The 19722-nt window shown below is 37.9% G+C and overlaps 1 pseudogene; it reads right to left on the bottom strand.

The window, feature by feature from the left end:
- Positions 1 to 13973: 13973 nt before the first annotated feature.
- On the bottom strand, positions 13974 to 15305 carry LOC113782349 (annotated as a pseudogene).
- Between the last annotated feature and the right edge of the window lie 4417 nt (positions 15306 to 19722).

The raw sequence follows: 19722 nt of genomic DNA, 5'->3' as shown, positions 1-19722 counted from the left end.
AAGGCGGGCGTTTAAAAAATAAACCCTAGAAAAGTAGAAAATTTCCGGGTTCTCACACTTATACTTTTCGGGGCGTCACAATTGAGGCCGGAGACATAATTTTGAAAGGGAGGGAAGAACAAGGACCAAATATAAGTACAAATCCTTTTCCTGAACACAAGGACACCTTTGAGGCATCCACCTCCAATGACGAAATTTGAAGGTCTTGAAAGAGCTCTTCACAATTTGGATGGCTGACTATCTTCCCTCTCGAAGGGAATTTTGATAAATCTAGGGGTTGTCATTTACTAAAATTCATGAAAACTTTTTCTTGCATATGTACATAGCTTAATGAAAGCACCTTTTGCAATTTGATTATTTGTCTATTTGATTATTGTTTTGATTTTTTGTTAATTCTTTGAGATGGCCAAAGGTGAAGTTATTTGACTCTTTGAATATCACTGTTTTGGAATTTGATGAAACCCTTTATTGAAAATCCCTCCATTAAAAAGCCCTCATTGAGAAATTCCTTCATTGAGAAAGCCTTCATTGAGAAATTCCTTCATTGAGAAAGCCTTCATTAAGAAAATCCTTCATTGAGAAAGTTTTCATTGAGAAAAACCATTGAAAAATCCCTTCATTAAAAATCACTTCACTGGAAAAATCCCTTCATTAAGGAATCCCTTCACTGGAAAAATTCTTTCATTTGAAAATTCCTTCATTGATAAATCCCTTCATTTGAGAAAATCTCTTTCCGGCCAGGTTGGAAGTTGATTGGTTAAAACAGTGTCATTAACGATTGATTCTGATTGATGAAAAGGAGTTGAATGCTATGTGCCATGACCAATATTGTCAAAATGCATGGCCTATGTTCATAACAAAAGGGTCCGCCACCAATATCCTGAAGAAGGGAACAAAGTGCTAATGTGATTCAAATTGACAAAGCTTATTGGATGTTCAAGAGGTATTGCCTGGAGGAGTACTCATTTTGGGCAGAAATGGAAGGACAGACATTCCCTCGACCTATCAACTCAGACATGTGTAAGAAATTCTTTATTTGATTATGCAAATTCCTTCTAGGAAATCATGCAAGAGACGAGGCAAAAGTCAGGCCATCTTCCTTTCCAATCAAAACATTTCATCCCTAGTCGTCCCTTTTGAGCCATCAGAACAATAATTTTCGTTTGGCAACCCCTGAGAACTGCAAACCCCACACTGGGGCAAATTCATTTTGAAAATGATCAGAAAAGGGAAGAAAAACCCCACACTGGGGCAAATTTATCTTTGAAAGAGATGAAAAGGGAAAAAGAACCCCACACAGGGGCAAATTTAGTTTTTAAAAAAAAAAATGCAAAAAGTAAGAAGAATGCAATGAAGAAAATGCAAAGAAAGAAAATCCAATCAAACTGGGGCAAAATTTTCCTCAGTTTCGTTCAAAATTGGAAATAATTTCAAAATGAAGCAATCTCAGGCTATTTCACACCCCTCTCATCAAAATTTGCTTTCAAGCCTCAACTTTTCTTGAAAAACACCCCACCTGACTTCATTTCAAAAGCCCAAAGTCCTGGCTTTCGTCATTTGCCGTATTTTCTATTGGGAAGTTTGCTAATCAACTGGCAAGTGATGTCCATAATGCCTTCGCCTAATCTTACAAGGGAAGCGCATTTTACTGATGTCAGCAGTCTTCAGTTCATACTCCTGAGTCGATTATGGTTGAGTTTTTCCATTGTTCCTTAGGTGAAAACCCGAAAAGGCACCTCAAAAGAAAAGGAGAAAAACAAAAGAAAAAGAGAAAAACAAAAACAAAAACAAAACAAAAGAAAAGGAGTGGGGGCAACCTTGGTGAAAACCCGAAAGGGCGCCAAGGTAGGATTTCTGCAATGAGCAAGCACAAGGAGGAACAACTGGTGGTTTGGTCCATTTGGACTTCTCCTCATTTTTGTCATACCTCTGCCAATATTGAATTCCAGAACAAGGATATTCAGAGATTCGAATATGCATCCTTTGGCCAAAGCTGTGTCATTTTGTAAAACATTCTTTGGCAAATACATCCTTAGGAGACTCATTTTTACCAAATTTCTTGCATTCATGGCATTTTTGTAGAATTTAAGCACAAATAGTTGTGAGTGCATTCTTGTGCATGTTCATTTTTACATGACATGTGAATTTTCCTTGCATACCTCATTCTTTATCATTGAATTGTGGTAAATGACAACCCCCGTGGTTTACTCGAAGCATACTTGGGTTCAGTCATCTCTTAAAAAGGGCTAAGGCGCAACCAAGCCAATTACGAAGGCTTCGCAATATGGCAAAATGCTTACCCGGTCAGTCTGGAAAAGCAGAGACATTTGAAATGATAAATCCAACCAAGTCAGATGCCGCGGCCAACTTTGACGAAGGCATCAAAAGGCTTATGTTTACACGATTCTCAAAAGGCAAGCGGATCAAATGATGGTGGCAATTTCTTTTGTTTTTTCTCTTTTATAGAAAATTGCATGCACAGATGAAAGTAATCACATCTTGTACCGGTGTCGGAAAGAGTCCTCTGGTGAACAAAGGCAAATCGAAAATGTTGCAAGTAAATTTGATCAAAAGGTGCAACAGCATGGCGATACAGAATCAACTATGGACTCAAGTTACAAAAATCCATCATACTGGAGCAAATTAATTTTTTGGAAAGGTTCTCAAAAGTCAAAAAAGAAAAGCGAAGAGAAAAGAAAATCATCAATCAAAAATTAAAAATCAAATCAAGTTTCATCTCGGCAGGACCGGGTATAATCCCGCTGACCGCTTTTTATCAAATTGGGACCGGGTTTCATCCCGCCAATCTCGGCAGGACCGGGTATAATCCCGCTGACCGCTTTTTATCAAATTAGGACCGGGTTTCATCCCGCCAATCTCGGCAGGACCGGGTATAATCCCGCTGACCGTTTTTATCAAATTGGGACCGGGGTTCATCCCGCCAATCTCGGCAGGACCGGGTTTAATCCCGCTGACCGCTATCTCACATTGGGACGGGTTTCATCCCGCCAATCTCGGCAGGACCGGGTATAATCCCGCTGACTGCTTTTTATCAAATTGGGACCGGGTTTCATCCCGCCAATCTCGGCAGGACCGGGTAATAATCCCGCTGACCGCTTTTTATCAAATTGGGACCGGGTTTCATCCCGCCAATCTCGGCAGGACCGGGTATGATCCCGCTGACCGCTTTTTATCAAATTGGGACCGGGTTTCATCCCGCCAATCTCGGCAGGACCGGGTATAATCTTTTTATCCGCTTTCATCCCGCCAATCTCGGCAGGACCGGTATAATCCCGCTGACCGGGACTTTCATCCCGCCAATATAATCCCGCTGACCGCTTATCAAATTGGGACCGGGTTTCATCCCGCCAATCTCGGCAGGACCGGGTATAATCCCGCTGACCGTTTTTTATCAAATTGGGACCGGGTTTCATCCCGCCAACCTTGGCAGGCTCGGGTTTAATCCCACTGTCCATTTGTCAGAACATTTCATTTTCAGCCACTGGAGCAGAGGTTAGTCCCGCCAGTATGCATTTCATTTTCAGCCACTGGATCAGAGGTTAGTCCCGCCAGTGAGCATTTCTTTTACTTTGCCACTAGCCGTGGGTCAGTCCCACTAGTGCGCATTTCATTTTCATTCGCCACTGGCCGTGGGTCAGTCCCGCTAGTGTGCACCATGATTTTCATTTTCATTCGGGTGAGTCCCATGATCTTCATTTTATTCGGGTCAGTCCCATGATTGTCAATTTATTCGGGTCAGCCCCATGATTTGCATTTCTGTTCGGGTCAGTCCCGTTCTTCCTGTTTGTTGGAACCATTTTGTGGTCAAATAACACAGGTGAGCATTTGGTGTCTACTTCTTTGTCTCAAGTTTTTCCAAAACTCAGACAAAGAGGGGCAAACTGTAGACACCAAATTTGTAGTTTTGAATTTACTTGTTTAATTAGTTTTGTGACAGCCCCACTTTCCCCTAAGGCGAACCAAAGAGGTTAGCGGACTGCCTGCCCAGCTCTCGCCAGGACTAACGGTGCAGTATAGAGCGATCTTTCACGTTCCGGAACTTATAACGCGCGCAAATAAGGCAAAAGGGCAAAATAACCCAAAATAAAAGAAACAAAATCCGGAGTCGGCCATGAATAGTAACCGACTCGTCCGAACCCAACCAAACATCGAATTACATATACCCCATAACATTTAGCCTTTACAAACCAAAATGACATTTAAAAGTGATACAAAAGTCACTACATATATGGTTTGCCAAAACAAAAGTGAAAACGGCCCTAATGATACATTTAGGGTCCCATTTTATATACAATACAAAAGAGTCATTCATCTAGTTCATTTGGCAACCATTTATCAAAATTCATTCCAAAAGAGTCATATTCCTGTAAGGAAAACAAAAGGAACGGGGTGAGCTAAAGCTCAGTGAGCAACTATCACAATAGCAATTAAGATCACATAAGCAAAACCATTCAATTCAAGTATGCAATTTCGAAGTAAAGTAAATCAGTGAAAGGATACGGTCGGCTCTCAAGAGCCCATTTCCACGCTTATGTCTTGATCCAACCTCATTGACTCTCCGTCAATGTTGAAGAGTGACCAACCGTAGACTCCTCTTCTCTCCCATTCCTTCCACCAAACATCCCCCTACCGGGCCCGCACTCCAAACACTTGCACTGTGGTATTACTCGAGTATACCGGAATCAAGAGTCTCTCATACTACAAGATTCCTTATAACTTTACCCAAGGCTCATTAATTGTCACGACCAAACCCTTGTCGGCTCGATTCAATCAACTACCAATGGGGTTGAGCTCAATGATAACATTTGTAGTCGTTGGATACTTGTCCAATCGATACCAAGTCATGTATTTCATTTCATATATCAGTTCATATAACTTTCCAATAACTTTTCAATAACATGTGAAACAATAAGTGAGAGTGATAAAGTACACTCTCACATCAATCCATTAACATACAACATCTCAAGTTCAAATATCAAAGCCATATAATAGCACACAAGTGAGTAGTACACTCACCAATCAATTAAGTGCTATTTCATGCACTTCCGTCAGGAGAATGTCGTGAGCTATCGTCACGCCCTAGAACATGTAAACAAATACCATAAGACTCGATAACGAGTCATAAAGTCAAACCAATTATCGCCCAATAGGGTTTCATGCATGGAAATTCAAGGGTTAAATACTTAACCTTTACTCAAGTCGAGAATATAGTTTTCTAAATCTCGAGTAAAAATTCGGGCAGCATGCCCTTTGTGTTTACCAAATTTTCCAGCCATAAGGCTTCATTATTTTTCTTCAATCACAACCCAACAACACACATATAAGCATTTCATGTCAAGAGCCGTTCCATAGCTCACAATATCATAAAACAAGAAACCATACCGAGCCATAAACAACACCAATTCACAACCCCAATAGGGTTTTATAAACATATACAAGCATGAAAGCAAACCAGAAATTAAGAAAGGCTTTAATGTTGGCCTTGATAAGAAAACCGGTTTTGACGTCATAATGCGGTAATAGCACAACTCTCACTACAATTATCGGTTAGGGGTGTAAGACCCACCGTTTCGAAGCTATGAAACAGGGCTACAACAATGTAGAAGGCCTCTCAGTCCAAATCCTAGCACAACTAGGTCAAAAGTGCCAAATACCAAACCAGAATTACCAAAACAGATTTGCAAAACACACAAAACTGTAATACGTCAATCTCAGCCTACACAGGTCCAAATGCCGAAATTCCAAAGGCATAAGTTAGCTAAGACATCCAGATACATATTCTTAGAAGACACCAACTTCAAAATCCAAACCAATTCCAGTCAAAACAGGCAATTACTATCGCAGTTCAGACATTCTGTGCACCAAAAACAGCAACAGTAAAAACGGCATAACTCACTCTACACTTGTCCAATTTCCCTGAAATTTTGCAGGCACACTAAACTCATCAATACCTACAACTTTCATGTTTTCAGAAAAGTCCAATTCGGCCTCTAGCTATGACCTAAAATTTCGGACAGAATAGGGGTTCAAGAACCCTAACTTTTCACATTTCATTCCAAATCCAAAATTGATTGCATTTAACAACAATTCACACCTACTAGAGCCAAAGCCCCTTATTACCAAGCATCATACTAGTCCACAACATCAAAATCATATGAAACCAGAAAATTCCTCATAAAATGGAAAACTTCACCAAATCAAGCCAAACCAAGAAATAAATCATATAATCCAACACTCAAGCCACTTCTAAGCATAATATAACCATCATTAGGTGTAGTAGGGTGTTCAAGCATCACTTACCAAGAAATTAAGAGAGATAGAGAGGTTGGCCACCTTAGAGCTTCAAAACAACTTCACTAATACACTTACAAGCACTAGAAAAAAGGTTTTTATGGAATAGAATCTAGTGTAGGCTTTTGTGCTTGCAAGATTGAGTGAAATGGAAGCTTGAGAGTTGAAGAAATTCCTTTCTTCTTTGCAAGGAGAGGGCCGGCCATAAGAGGTAAGAAAATGGTGATTTTTGTGCATTATTTTGATATTTAAACCTTTGGTCAAAAAAAGTCAAGAAAGTGAATAGTGTTTCTTAAAGTCCAACAAATGGGAAGGTGACACTTGTCACCTCCATAAATGCATCCTTATCATTCTTTTCTCTCTCTCACATCAATCACTTCACACACACTACTTATCTCTTACCACCCGATAAAATTTTCACTGTATCCGAAACTTAACCTTATTGGCCGAATTTTTCCAAACTTTTCGCACTAGTGGGTCCCACGTCCAAAATATATTCTTAATTTTCTAAAAACTCACCAATACTAGAAAAATCATCTAAAAACTATAATTACTCATAAAATCTACCAGAAAAATATTCCTAGGCCCGAAAATGCAGAAAACATGCAATTAAGGGGAAATAAACCCTAGGAAAATAATTAGGGTTTTACGGGTTCTCACAAGTTTAATTCGAGAGTTATTTGTTTCAATTTTAGGTTTAGTTTAGTTGATCCTTATTTCGTGTCTTTTGTTTTAATTAGTTCACGAATATTTGTTTATTTATTAATTCAAAAATAAAAATCATGAAATAAAGGAACAATAGAAAATTTTGTTTTATTTTGGCTTTATTCATCTATTTTAGTCATTTCTACTTAATTTATCTTTTATTTGGTTCATTTCGGAAAAAAAGAGAAAAAATGAAAAATGAGAAAAATGAAAAAAGAAGAAGAAAATGGGAAGTTGCATTTTGTTTTTATTTTATCCAGTGTTAATTAAGTTGTTTTGTAAGTTGTTTTGTTATTATTATTATTATTTTTATTATTACCAATTTTGTTTAATTAAGTAATTAGTTGTTAAGTTTCAAAAAAAAAAAAAAAGATATGCGGCATGCAAGCTGCGTATTGTCGCAGCTTGCAGGGAAGGACTGGTGAGCCCCTTGGGTTGTAAATAGAGGAAAAAGGACTGAAGGTTTAGGGTTGTGATTCCCATATAAATAGCAAAAGGGAACAGCAGCCGCAAGGGGGGTTTTTTTGGAGAGAAAGGCTTCGTGCAAAAATGGGAAAAGCTGAGAGAGACAAAGGGGGATGAAGGCTAGGTCTTGAGAGAAAACTGGAAGAAAGCTTCGATCTTGGAGAGTGGAAGGGTTTTGGATAACGGCTGAAAATAGAAAAGGGAGAATTAGAAACAAAAGGTTTAAGACAGCAAAGAGAAAAATCAGACTGAGCGAGGGAGAAGGAACCTGGAAAGGCAAAAGAAAAAAAAGGAAACAGGCGGAGAAAAAGGGGGAGAGCTTACGGTAGGAGAGGAGGCAGCAACGGAAAAAGAAAGAGACCAAGAGAGGATTCTGGGTTGGCAACGGGGTAGAAAGTGAACAGATAGAGAGCTAGGGTGAGGAGGCCATCTGGGAGGCGAGGCAAAGGAAAAAAAGGAACGGCTAAGAGGAAGAAAAACCAGAGAAGGGTAAGCAGGCTAAGAGGAAACTGGAGGAGTAACCGTATGTTCCAGGAAGATAAGCTTTTGGGCTGAGCAGGGACACCCTGTTCATCATCCCAGATTCTGTTTTTCCTCTTGAAAGGGATAAAGGTAACGCCTTTCATTTGTTTTCTACCCATAGATTATGAAATCATGTCAGAAAGGTTGAAGTTTTGCTGCGATGCTAGCTTTGTTTTGCCGCAAGCTCCTTTTTCTTTTTCTGCATTTTCTGTGATTGGCAACATGGTTAGGTCTTCTGGATTTGGGGCAATGTTATGAGAGTCATGTGATTGTGGATGGGCTGTTGTAGCTTGACTGAGTTTTCTTTTCCTTCTTCGCATGAGTAGATTGGGTTTGGGTTGAAATAATTGCAGAAACTGATTAAAGTTTGCGTTTTTTTTGCTGTCGAATTTTCTGGGGTTCGAATTATGGGTCTCATATTTAAAAGAAAACAGAATATTTGATGGTTCTATGGCTAGGTTGTAGGTTGTGTGTGGCCAAAGGTCGATGCACAGAAATCTGCTGCAACAGGTCATGAATTTTGTTTTGAGTGCAGCAATTTTCACTTTTCGGTCATTGAGGCCTAGAAACCAGTTGCACAAGTTTCTTGTTTTCGTTCATTGTATGTATTTCTCCCAAGAGTCCTAGTGTTAATGGGTAGCTAGCTATGTTTGTTTGGAAATGGTTTAAAATCTTGCAAGTTTCTTTGATTGCCGGAAGACTGCATGTTAGCAAAAAATTGTAGTTGGCATAAAGGTCTCGTTAGGATTGGCATGATTTTCTGCTATGTTTTCATGTGCTGTTTGTAAAGGCTTTGGCTTTGATGCTTGGTGTGAAGTTCGGCTAAACCTCCATTTTTGCCAGAAGGAAAATGCAGCGGCCTGTTTGTTTTTGTTCAAAAAAAAAAAGAAAAAAAACTCTCGCTGCACTTCTCATCTTTCCTTTTGCTGCGTTTTCGTCCTCATAGCTTGTTGTCCTCCTTTCTTCTCACAACAGCCCACATGGGCTGGTTTTGGTCATTTTCTTTGGCTGCCTAATCTGATGTCGGAGGGGTGGTGGGTGAGTGATGGCGAGTTTGCAAATTTGGGTCTTAAACATTTGAGCTGGGATCCCAACCTTGCCGCAAAATGATCAACTTCAGTTGCCAAATGCTTGCTGGATTTTTCTTCAAGTATTGGCGTGATTTTCTTTCGATGTTTGGCATTGTCGGATGTTGAATTTGTGTTGCATGTTGCTAAGATAAGGTTTTAGATGTTTTGATTGAATGGTTGTGATCAGATTTAGTGTTAAAAGTTGATATTTGCTTGTGAAAATGCAAGTTATGTCGATATTCTTGATTGCAGAAGTTTGTTTGTCTTGTTGCAGACCATCCCACGTTAGTTTGCATGAATTTGCATGAAATAATTTCCAGATTTTACACTTTGGCCCCCCAAGTCTCTCCTTGTTCCACTAGGACCCAAGTAATTGAAAATTTTCATCAATTTGGTCCTTGGTAATTTTAATTTTACAACTTCATTGCTTGTTTGTTTCAATTGACTACCATGCTTCGCTTCAATTGCACTTAATTCATGACTTTAGGGGCTTTATGGCCAAGTGAGCTTGTGTTTGCCTATTTTCTTTGTTTTTCCCAAATAAAGTGGTACCTTGACCGTTTTATTGTTTTGAAGTCATTTTTCTTTCATCTGGGCCCCAATTGCAAGGGAGGTAACCTCTATCTCCTTGATTTTCATTTCTCCTATGTGATCCAACGTGCTAAGTGTGAATTGCATGTCTACGTTGCTTTCTTTGCCTTTCCTTAATTTCTTGCATTTATTTCATTTATTTTATTTACTTTTGCTTTTTATTTAAGTTATTCATTATGGGGTATGTGTACACCTCTTGGCTTGTAATAGATAGGGCTTGGCGAGCAATTTGGTCCATTTCCCCTTCCCCTTTTGTTGCCTTTCTTTAATTCCTTTCAGTTATTTCAGTTATTCATTATGGGGTATGTGTACACCTCTTGGCTTGTAATAGATAGGGCTCGGAGAGCATCTGGTCCATTTCCCCTTCCCCTTGGTTGCTTGCTTTTGTTGCTACATGTTTAAGTGCTTTATTAGGCTCTTGCATCTAGTCGAGCATGCTAAGTGTTATGTGCTACGTGTTTATAAGTGATTTGCATGTCTACTCATTTTTTTATAGTATGGATGAATGGAATGGATGAATGTACGTCACCACACTAGTCCAACGCTAGTTGTGGCTTCTTTTATCGTTTCCACTAGTCTAATGCTAGTAGGAATTCATAGAAAGGGCTAGTCCAACGCTAGACCCAATAGGATTTTTCCTTTGTTTTTCATTAATGCATTATTTGCCTATTCACTACATATCATGCAATTTTCCTTAGTTTTATCATCTGGCATGCTCCTCGATTCCCCTTTCCCCTCACTTTAGGTCTTGCATCTCATGCTAGTTAGGGTACATTTGCCTGAAGAGTCCCCTTAAATATGGGATATAGACGAGTGTGGCTTTTTCTAAGCCTTAGCATGCTTATATTCCCTCTATCAAAGGAAAAATCAAGTCACAAAGTTAAGAGTCCCCGTACCCGTTTTGCTTGCATTCCCATAGGATTCATGCATTTCATTCATTCACTATCACTTACTTTATATTCCATTCCTCTTTCTACATTCTCACTTCACACTACTTTCACACTACTTTCTACATTCTCACTTCACACATGCACCTTATGGCATTTTTCACCTTATTATTCTTTACTTACTTTACCTTGCAAAGACATTTGCACACCTCCACTTATATCTTATTACTTTTATCATTTTTCTCACTTCACACAAACTCACACTTTCACATGGCATGCATTCCACTCATTTTACGTCATTTAGGATTACGTGTGACCTCTCCAAAGGATCATTATTGGGCTTCACAATTAATGTGATTGGCACCACTCAACCTTTGAAGAGAAATTTCCCCCATGTCCCCCTAGGTCTAGGTTTTTGCATTCATATAGACATATCCAACACGCGATACATACCTTGGGTAGAAAAATTAGGAAAAATTGGTTTAAGTCACGCAACTAGCCTTGGCTAGGTCGAAGGGGTGCCTTGGATTTTTATCCTTGCCTTCCCCTTCGTCAAATGTGACCCCCGATCCCTCTTTTGGTTACGTAGACCCAAAAGTTCTCTAAAAGGGTTTATTTACTTTTTTCATTCAAAAACAAAAATCATTTTTGGGTGACTTGGTACACCCTAACTCTATACCAAGTGGCGACTCCATTTTTCAAGAAACCCTTTTGAACTTTGTTTGGCCAAAATCGTCGCATTCTTAAGTCCCATGGCCTTTTACTTCTCATTTCGCACACGTTCACATTCCACTATACACACACTACACACACCACACAACACATCACCATTCAAAAAGTGGGGCGCGACGACAGATGACTTAAAAGTCGTCAATGAATAAAGAGCTTTTGTGACAACTTTTCTCATCAGTAATTGCTTTAAGTTTAGTGACAACATGGCTTCTTGTCAATGATGCATGAAACAATATCGTTACTAAAACTCAACAATGGTCATCAGTATATGGTCCAATTACTAACAATTTTGTTGTCACTAAACACCTTTCAATAGTGACAACATATTGTTGTCAATATAGAATTTAATTCAATTACAACAATTGTTGTCAATAAAGACACTTGATTTACTGACAATAGGCACTTGTCATTGGAGAAATGTGATTCAGTTACAATATCTTGTCACTGTGTAGTTTGATGTATTTCTTGCTAGAGTAAAAAAAAAAAAATGGGAGCCACCAACAATACTTAATGAATAACAAACACATTCACCCATTACAATAGAAAATGCCAAAATATTATAATAATCCTTCCAATATCATAATCATATGCAACATCACATTATAAAGAGTTTGACAAGTAGTATTAGAGTGAGTTGTATCATATAAGGCAAGGGAGCAGTACAAAAAGAATCCAAGTCCCAAAACATTTTTGTGTTATACGAAACATTTCCTAAGCATAAGATAACACTATAACCCGTTTTTGAGCTAATAAGTAGCCTCGGCTACTCATCTTCCAAAACTCTAAAATGTGCAATATATCTGCAATAGAAAAATACAATTATTAGTAGATGACAAAACAAACTTGAGACAAGGAAAATCAAATGAGGATTCACAAAAAAATAAGTCTCATTTATTTAAACTCTCATCCAAATAGTGACTACATAAAGAGCAGAATAAGAGACAAAATAAAAGCAAAGATAGCTCTTAATATGCACATAGTAACCAATTATAGAGAGTAAAAACCAGGTATTGTCACAGGCAAAGAAAACTCTTAATATCAAAGACGTATAACAGCCTTCAAATTTCCTAAATAAAAAAACAAAAGTAACAAGCATTTACTAAATTCTTTGGCAAATTACATGTTAATCTTGTCATAGACCAAGGATTAAGGTTCAATTAACTTATGCTATTTTTGAATCGCAACAGCCACTGTATCTATAATAAATATGCCTTAGTCACAATTTAAGGTCTCATATATGCTGGAAAATTACAAGAGCATCTCATTTACAAAATAACACAATTTAGACAAGTATATATAGTTGAAAATAGGTTTATGCTGGAAAATCACTTGTTGTCCATAAAAGGGCAGCAAGTAACATAATGAAGACATGACACTTAATTTAATCTTCCCAAACAACAACAATGAAAAGTAAACAAAATGGAATACAGCCATATTTGAGATTGTCATGAACTGGAGCAAGAACACAAAAAGTACAAAAAAATCATAGTAATTAGTCTTAGCTATTAAATCACATTAACCACTGTGCACCTACATATGCATTATATACATAGTGCATTTAGTAACTGTATAGCAACATTTCAATTTTTAGGATGATTTAGAAAGTATAAATTTATAGTAAATTGGATTGGCTATAAATAACAGAAAAAAAGAAGCAAAGAGGAGATAGAGAGTATAAGGGTACCACAAGCGAAAACGGTAGCTTGATTGGTAGATTGTAATATCCTAGACCCAAATCCGAATCTGAAGCCTCTGTCAACAGGTTCAATTGCTGCAAATAATAATAAAAATCAGTCAACTGCAGGAGACATTAAGAAGCTAACTTGAAGCTAATACTAGCACTAGAAAACTATAGAAGGAATTCTTGGTCCTAAAACTATTGAGAGCCCTCTTGGCCAATAAGTCAGCAAACAATAATGCAAAAAAAAGGAAGCTGAATCAATTACTCTCACACAAACAACTCAACTAAACCATGCAAAAACTTCCAAAAGGAAGGAAAAGAAAATTACTCCTATCATATTCATTAATTGGCAGGAGAATCAAACACAAATCAGAGACCACTTGTAGCTTGTTTATATGCAATTGTCTCCTAGAACAAAGTGAAAATTGTCACTTTTACAGAAACTTTGTTGACAAGACCCAACCATTTGAAACAAGTCTAACATAGATAGAAAGGAGTATATACTTACCCAAACATCACAATAATTGGGAATTCCATAGCAGGGACCAATAGCATCAGCATAATAAGCTGCAAGACAATAACAAACCAATGATGTCCCTACGAAATGATAATGTGCATTATAAGCTTGAAGACAATGAATAAAATGGTAGCTGTAGTTCTTATAAGAAAATGTTTGCATATAAAACATATGTTTTCTTCTTTTAATTTTGATACTAATCTATACTTGTACCTAATTACGTTACAACTACATATTCCAAGAACACTACAAAATCATCAAAACTTACATATTCATTCGATTTATTTATTTATATTTTTTTTAAGTCCAAATATAAGCAATTGGAACACCTATTCATATCACAGTAATAATGATACACAACTTTCAGGCTGAGTTCCAAGTTCAAAATAAGCTACTCATTACTCGCGTATAATCTACACCTATACCTACATAATTCCACATACAACCTCACATTCAAGAATTAAAGCAAATTATCTCATTCACTTTCGATATCACTTAGAAACAAAAATGATCTCAGGCTTTTTAACCTTACTGGGTGTATTAGCATTGGAGGTAGCACTGGCAGCTGCAGCTGCAGCAGTAGCCTCGCATGCCCTGTTATCTAGCTAAATCAGACTCCTAGTCGCCAAAATGGCCTGCGGGTTCAGGTCATGGGAGGCCCTAGCATACAAGTTCCTTATTGCCACTGAAGCTGCTGCTTTCACATCCTCTGTAATCAAATGCCCAAGCAAGCAGTGCCCCAAAATCCTCAATGCCGGCTGTAGTAACTCCCATGGTAGTGGAATTCTCACCCCCTGTGGCCTCAACTCGTCATCCCTCCCCTCACTTCGCTAATGCTGAATTTCTTCCACAACATCCTCAATCTCATTATGACCCCTCGAGTCACCCGAAAGCCCATGGCTACTTTTAGTAAAATTATCAGGTTTTTGGGTAGTAAAATCATCGAAATCAGATTTACAAGGGCAATCCTGACTTGCCCAATCTGCCGAAAATTTGCAAAAATCAAGCTTTGACCAACTGGGCATTTGCGAGATCTGCTTATAATAACAATCAAGGGCAATGCCTACAATGGAAGCTCATTTAGTAGACTTCACCGCCATCTGGGGTTCGAGAGGAGGCGATAGAACGTCGACTAGCGGCCGAGACGAGGGGTTATTGTTAATAGGGTTCGATTTATTCGAAGGGGGATTTCGAGGGGAGTGATAAAGAGAAGGTTGAGAGAGATCAGGGATTGAAATGAGCACGGGTATACCCGAATGAGCCTTGACTTCAGATGAGTAGAGGACAAGAAGGACAGCTTCGAAGCCGGCGAGATTAGGGGTGGGGGAGACAGCAGATGTGGTGGAGGAGGAGTGGATGCGGGATAGATAGAAGGAGGAGAGGAAAGGGATATAGCAGAGGACAATGAGGCGGAGTTTGGGGTCAGCGGAAGGGAAGGTGTCGTATAGCCACAGGCAAAAAGAGTCGTCGCCGGAGCCGGATGAAGGGGAGGAGAGGAATGATGAGATGGAAGAATAGGCGGCGGAAGAGAGGAGGAGGGAGAAGGCAGGGCGGTCGGAGTCGGCGAGGAACGAGAGAACTGAGGAGGTTTCGGGGAGAAGAGTGGAGAGGAGATGGATTCGAGTACGGGCTTTTGATATGGACTTCCACCAGGAGTGCATCGAGTCGGAGTTATTTGCTTCGGCAGCAATGCGGTGGGGAGCAGGACCACCGTTTTGGTGGTTGAAGGAAGTGGAGTTAGGTGGGTTAATCTCGGTGGAAGAGGTGGATGAAGAAGGGGATCCACTCCTACCACTATAGCTAATTAAAACCTTCACCTTCATCCCCAAACTCAATCTCTCAAACTCGTTTCCACCACCAACCCCGCTGAAAACCTTTATCTTGCACAATAAAAAAATGAAGTAATGGTATTCACAACTAAAATAATTCCAGTGGAGATGATTTCGCCCATAACTCAAACAATATACAAAAAACTTGGGCACAAATTTTCATATCAAATTAACTGATAATCATTCTAAGTTAAGTAGTCACAAGTTTATTTACACTAATGAATTATTTATTTATTCAATTATTTTTATTCTAATGAAGTTATTACATATACAAGAAAATTAAATTAACAAGGAGGCTCATAAGTATATAACAGTTAAAAATCATTAGAGAACACATAATGATTACAAAAAATTAGGAGTAATAGTTGCAAAAAACAATAAATATTTTAAATCAAATAGTGACAAGACTAGGTTGTCACTAACGGCTATACAATGTTATCAGTGACAACAATTGCAAAGTTGTCAAAGAAAGTGCCATTAATATTGACAACTTTTAGAAAGTCGTCACTATTGCAGTTCCCGCTCTCTCCATGACTCCTAGCGGGAATCGAATTGTGACGACAATGCAAGGTCGTCACTGATGTATTGGCTCCCTTGACTCAATTGTGACAACTTGTTGTATTGTGGTTAAAGGACCCCATTCTGTGACGATTTTTTTTCGTCACTGAGAAATGTTGTCACTAATGATCAAATTTCTTGTAGTGTCACTAAGCATATTAAGCAAGTACATCACCAAATCAGCCCGCAATCAAAGGTAGTAAGCTGCCCCAAAATTTGGACAGCATAACCCCTGTTTTTTCCTATATTTCCTCTCCAAATTCAACACAAAATTTCCTGGTCAAACCTTCCAAATCAAGACCACAAATGATAGGCTATACAAGCTACTAATTTCAAACCATAAGCCACCAAAAATAGACAAGTATTTAGCTCACATATCTCCATATCAAAGCTGGCCATCAAGCAAAAATTCAACTCTACAAGCTGGAATTTCCATAAGCAAGCTAATAAAACATGTACAAGCTGGAAAAATCGCATGGCATGGCTAAAAATTCAAGTAAACCTGATATTAACATATTAACACTAATTTTCTTCAACTAAAGCTGGAAATTTTGATTCCCTACACCAATCATGAATTTTTTTACATAATAACCCATAATCAAGCCTTAATCTCCTCACAAGCAAGATAAAGAAATCTAATGGGTTGTAGGCATGCTTACCTTAAACCCTATGAAGAGAGGCTGCCAAGACCTTATTCCTCCTAAATCTTTCCACCCAAGCCCTTAGTCTTCCTTAGGTATCACCTTTTATGGAGTAGTTTGCAAGATTAATGGTTAAACTCAAGATTCAAGCAAGAAATTTGAGGTTGCAGATGAAGTTTCCTTCCCTTTTTTTCTCTCAATGGTTCAGCGAAAAGAGGGGAAAGTGATAGGATTTTTTTCTCAATTTTTGGTTAATTAAGGAGGTAAGAAAGTCTTTAATCAAAGTCAAAGGTCCAAGACCTTTGTGACAAATGGTTAGCCAAGATTAGTCCTCATCTTGTTGTCTTCCATAGGCTAAAATATCTAGCTAACATCTAATTATCCCTTAGCACCTTATAAAATAATATCCCTTAATGCAAAACTCCTACTAATCTTCAAAAATTTATTGCACTTACCACATTAGCGGGTCTCACTTTCATAATGCATTTCGAACTTAGCATGAACTAACTTATACAAGGAAAATAATTTAAAAACTTGACTCACTTATAAAAATATTTAGAAAATTAAGGTAATAAAGTAAAGTATAGAAAATGTATTCGAAGAAATAATATAAAATAAGAAAAATTTTCGTGTCCTCACGCTTTTTAAGTACAAAATCAAAAGTTTTGAGAAGTTAAGGAGTTTAAGTATAAAGTAGAGAAATAAATTAATAAAGTATTAGAGTATCTAGATTTGATCTAAGTGAATAATACCTGATCCAAGTTGAAGTATTGGAACACTAAGATTTGATCAAGGTGGAAAATATTTAGTCCAAGAGTTTCAAAAATGTCCAATGAAGAATGAGATTCTCAAGTAAAATAATTCTTCCTAGATATCTTTATTATCTTTGAGTAATCCAGATAAAGAGTTATTCTTATGAGATAAAGATGCACCATGCAAGTTTACCAAAATAGTCTTGCGTTTGTCTTAGATAATTGCCTCCTATACACTAAATTTTGTTCCATGTATATATTTGTTCAAAATATGCCATATGAAATATGGAATGTTAAAGAATCCAAATTTTTGTGAAAGATTCGATTACCCTGCTTTTGAACTAGGTATAATTGAGCAAGTTGGAGCTAAGATCCAATTAAAATCTTTTGTAGAGTCCTCTTGATATCGATTTTTTTATGTTTACAAGACAATTGGATAATTCAAACTAATATTTTTTCAATAACAAAGCTTTTCAGTTCTGAAGAAATTTGATTCAAAAAGCAATTGAAAGAAGAAAAAGGAAGTCGAAACCTGTCGGACGCTCACAATGACAATACCGGACGTCCGATAAATAGGGCAGGTATCGGACGATCATATCGGACGAAGAACATCATCACTGGACGTCGGAAAGAATTGAAATGATTTTTTAAACTCTCTGTCTGCTTTCGGACGCAAGCATCGGAAGTGTCGGACGTCCAATACTCCCAACGGCTAGTTGACTCTTTAGCTACCTTCTATCCATTGAAAGCTTTAATGAAGCACTTTCTTGGCCTCCCAAAAATAGAGCATGGTCAAAAACTTCAAAATAGTTTTGCACACTGAGAATACAAAAGATCAAGAGTATTTTTAATGAGAAAATACTCTCCAAGGAACATTTGTACTCTTTGTGGTGCAAGATTCTTTGTAAGCTTTTCATTTGTGAGAGAATACTTCAATAGTGTAGCTTTGTGAGGGTTATCCTGAAGGATTGTAAAACTTCCTACCTTGACCGAGTGAAACTTGGGGCAAGGAGGAAGTGAGCCTTCCTTTGTACTCAAGATTGGTTGTATTTCATCAATTTGAAGAAACTTGTTTTGTGAATTGATCTTCGAGTTTAAGAGGAGCTTGGTAGCCAATTGGTTTGCAATTCTTCTCTTTTTATTTCTCTATTATATTGTGATCTTTAAATTACATATCTCTTCTACTTCTCTGAAGTGATATTGCTCCTTTATTGATTGATTCATTGTGTGATCACTTAGAAAGAGGGTAAATTTCGTATTGAGTAAAAAGTGCTCATAATTTGATTAGTTTTTTAATTAACCTAATTCACCCCTCCTTTTAGGTTGTCTTCGGGTGTAACAATTGGTATCAGAGCTTGGTCTTCTCGAGATTAAGCTCAAGCAGCTTAGGAGCAAAGATGACAACCAACAATGCCATGTTTTTTGAAGGACAATTTGTGACTAGACCTCCAATGTTTAATAGATCAAATTATGTGAGTTGGAAAGAGAGAATGATTATCTTCTTGTAATCGATTAACATTGAATTGTGATTTATTGTTAATGAAGGTCCATAAGATGCCTCAATAGAAGATGAAAATACTCATAGATCTAGTCCGAAAACAAGAAATGAATTGACTGCGGAGGATAGAGCTCATCTCACCTTAAATGCAAAAGCTATGAATGTGTTATATAGTACTTTAAACTCAAATGAATCTATTAGGGTCAAAAACTGTAAGTCGGCTAAAGAGATTTGGGACAAATTGAGAGAAATTCATGAAGGTAGTTAGAATGTTAGAGAACAAAAGAAATCTATCTTGGTTACTAAATATGAGTCGTTTAAGATGGAACCTCATGAAGATATTGATAAAATGTATTGTAGATTTAATGATCTTATTAAGAATTTAGAGGTTCTAGAAAAGGAATACTCCTTAGAAGAGAAAATGTGACAGCCCCACCTCCCCCTAAGGCGAACCAAAGAGGTTAGCGGACTGCCTGCCCAGCTCTCGCCAGGACTAACGAGCAGTTACCCGTGATCTAACACGTTCCGAAAAAATAAAAATGCGCTCAGACAAGCCAAAATCACAAAATAAGAAAACATGAAAATCGGAGTCGACATGAAAACCGAATCTGTCCAAGAACCATCCAAACATCAATCAAACATGTACATCTTGCATTAAGCATTTACAAGCCAAAATAGCATACAAACGGGATCCTACCAGTTTATACATGTACGGTTTGCAAATTACAAGTCAAAAGAGGAAACAGATCAAAATACATTTAGGGTTTCATTCATTGAGGAGCTACACAAAATGTATCTACATCTAGCTCAACTCGGCAACCAACTATCAAAGCCATTCCAAAAGTATTCAAATTCCTGCAAGGAAAACAAAAGGAATAGAGTGAGCTTACGCCCAGTGAGATACTATCACTCAAGCAACCAAGTGCATATAAGCATAAGACTTTTCACCCCAATTCATTCAA

Source organism: Coffea eugenioides, chromosome 9, assembly GCF_003713205.1.
Source record: "Coffea eugenioides isolate CCC68of chromosome 9, Ceug_1.0, whole genome shotgun sequence".
Classification (NCBI taxonomy): Eukaryota; Viridiplantae; Streptophyta; class Magnoliopsida; order Gentianales; family Rubiaceae; genus Coffea; species Coffea eugenioides.
Note: the sequence above shows the minus strand (reverse complement) of the source record. Positions and strands in the feature narration are given on the sequence as shown.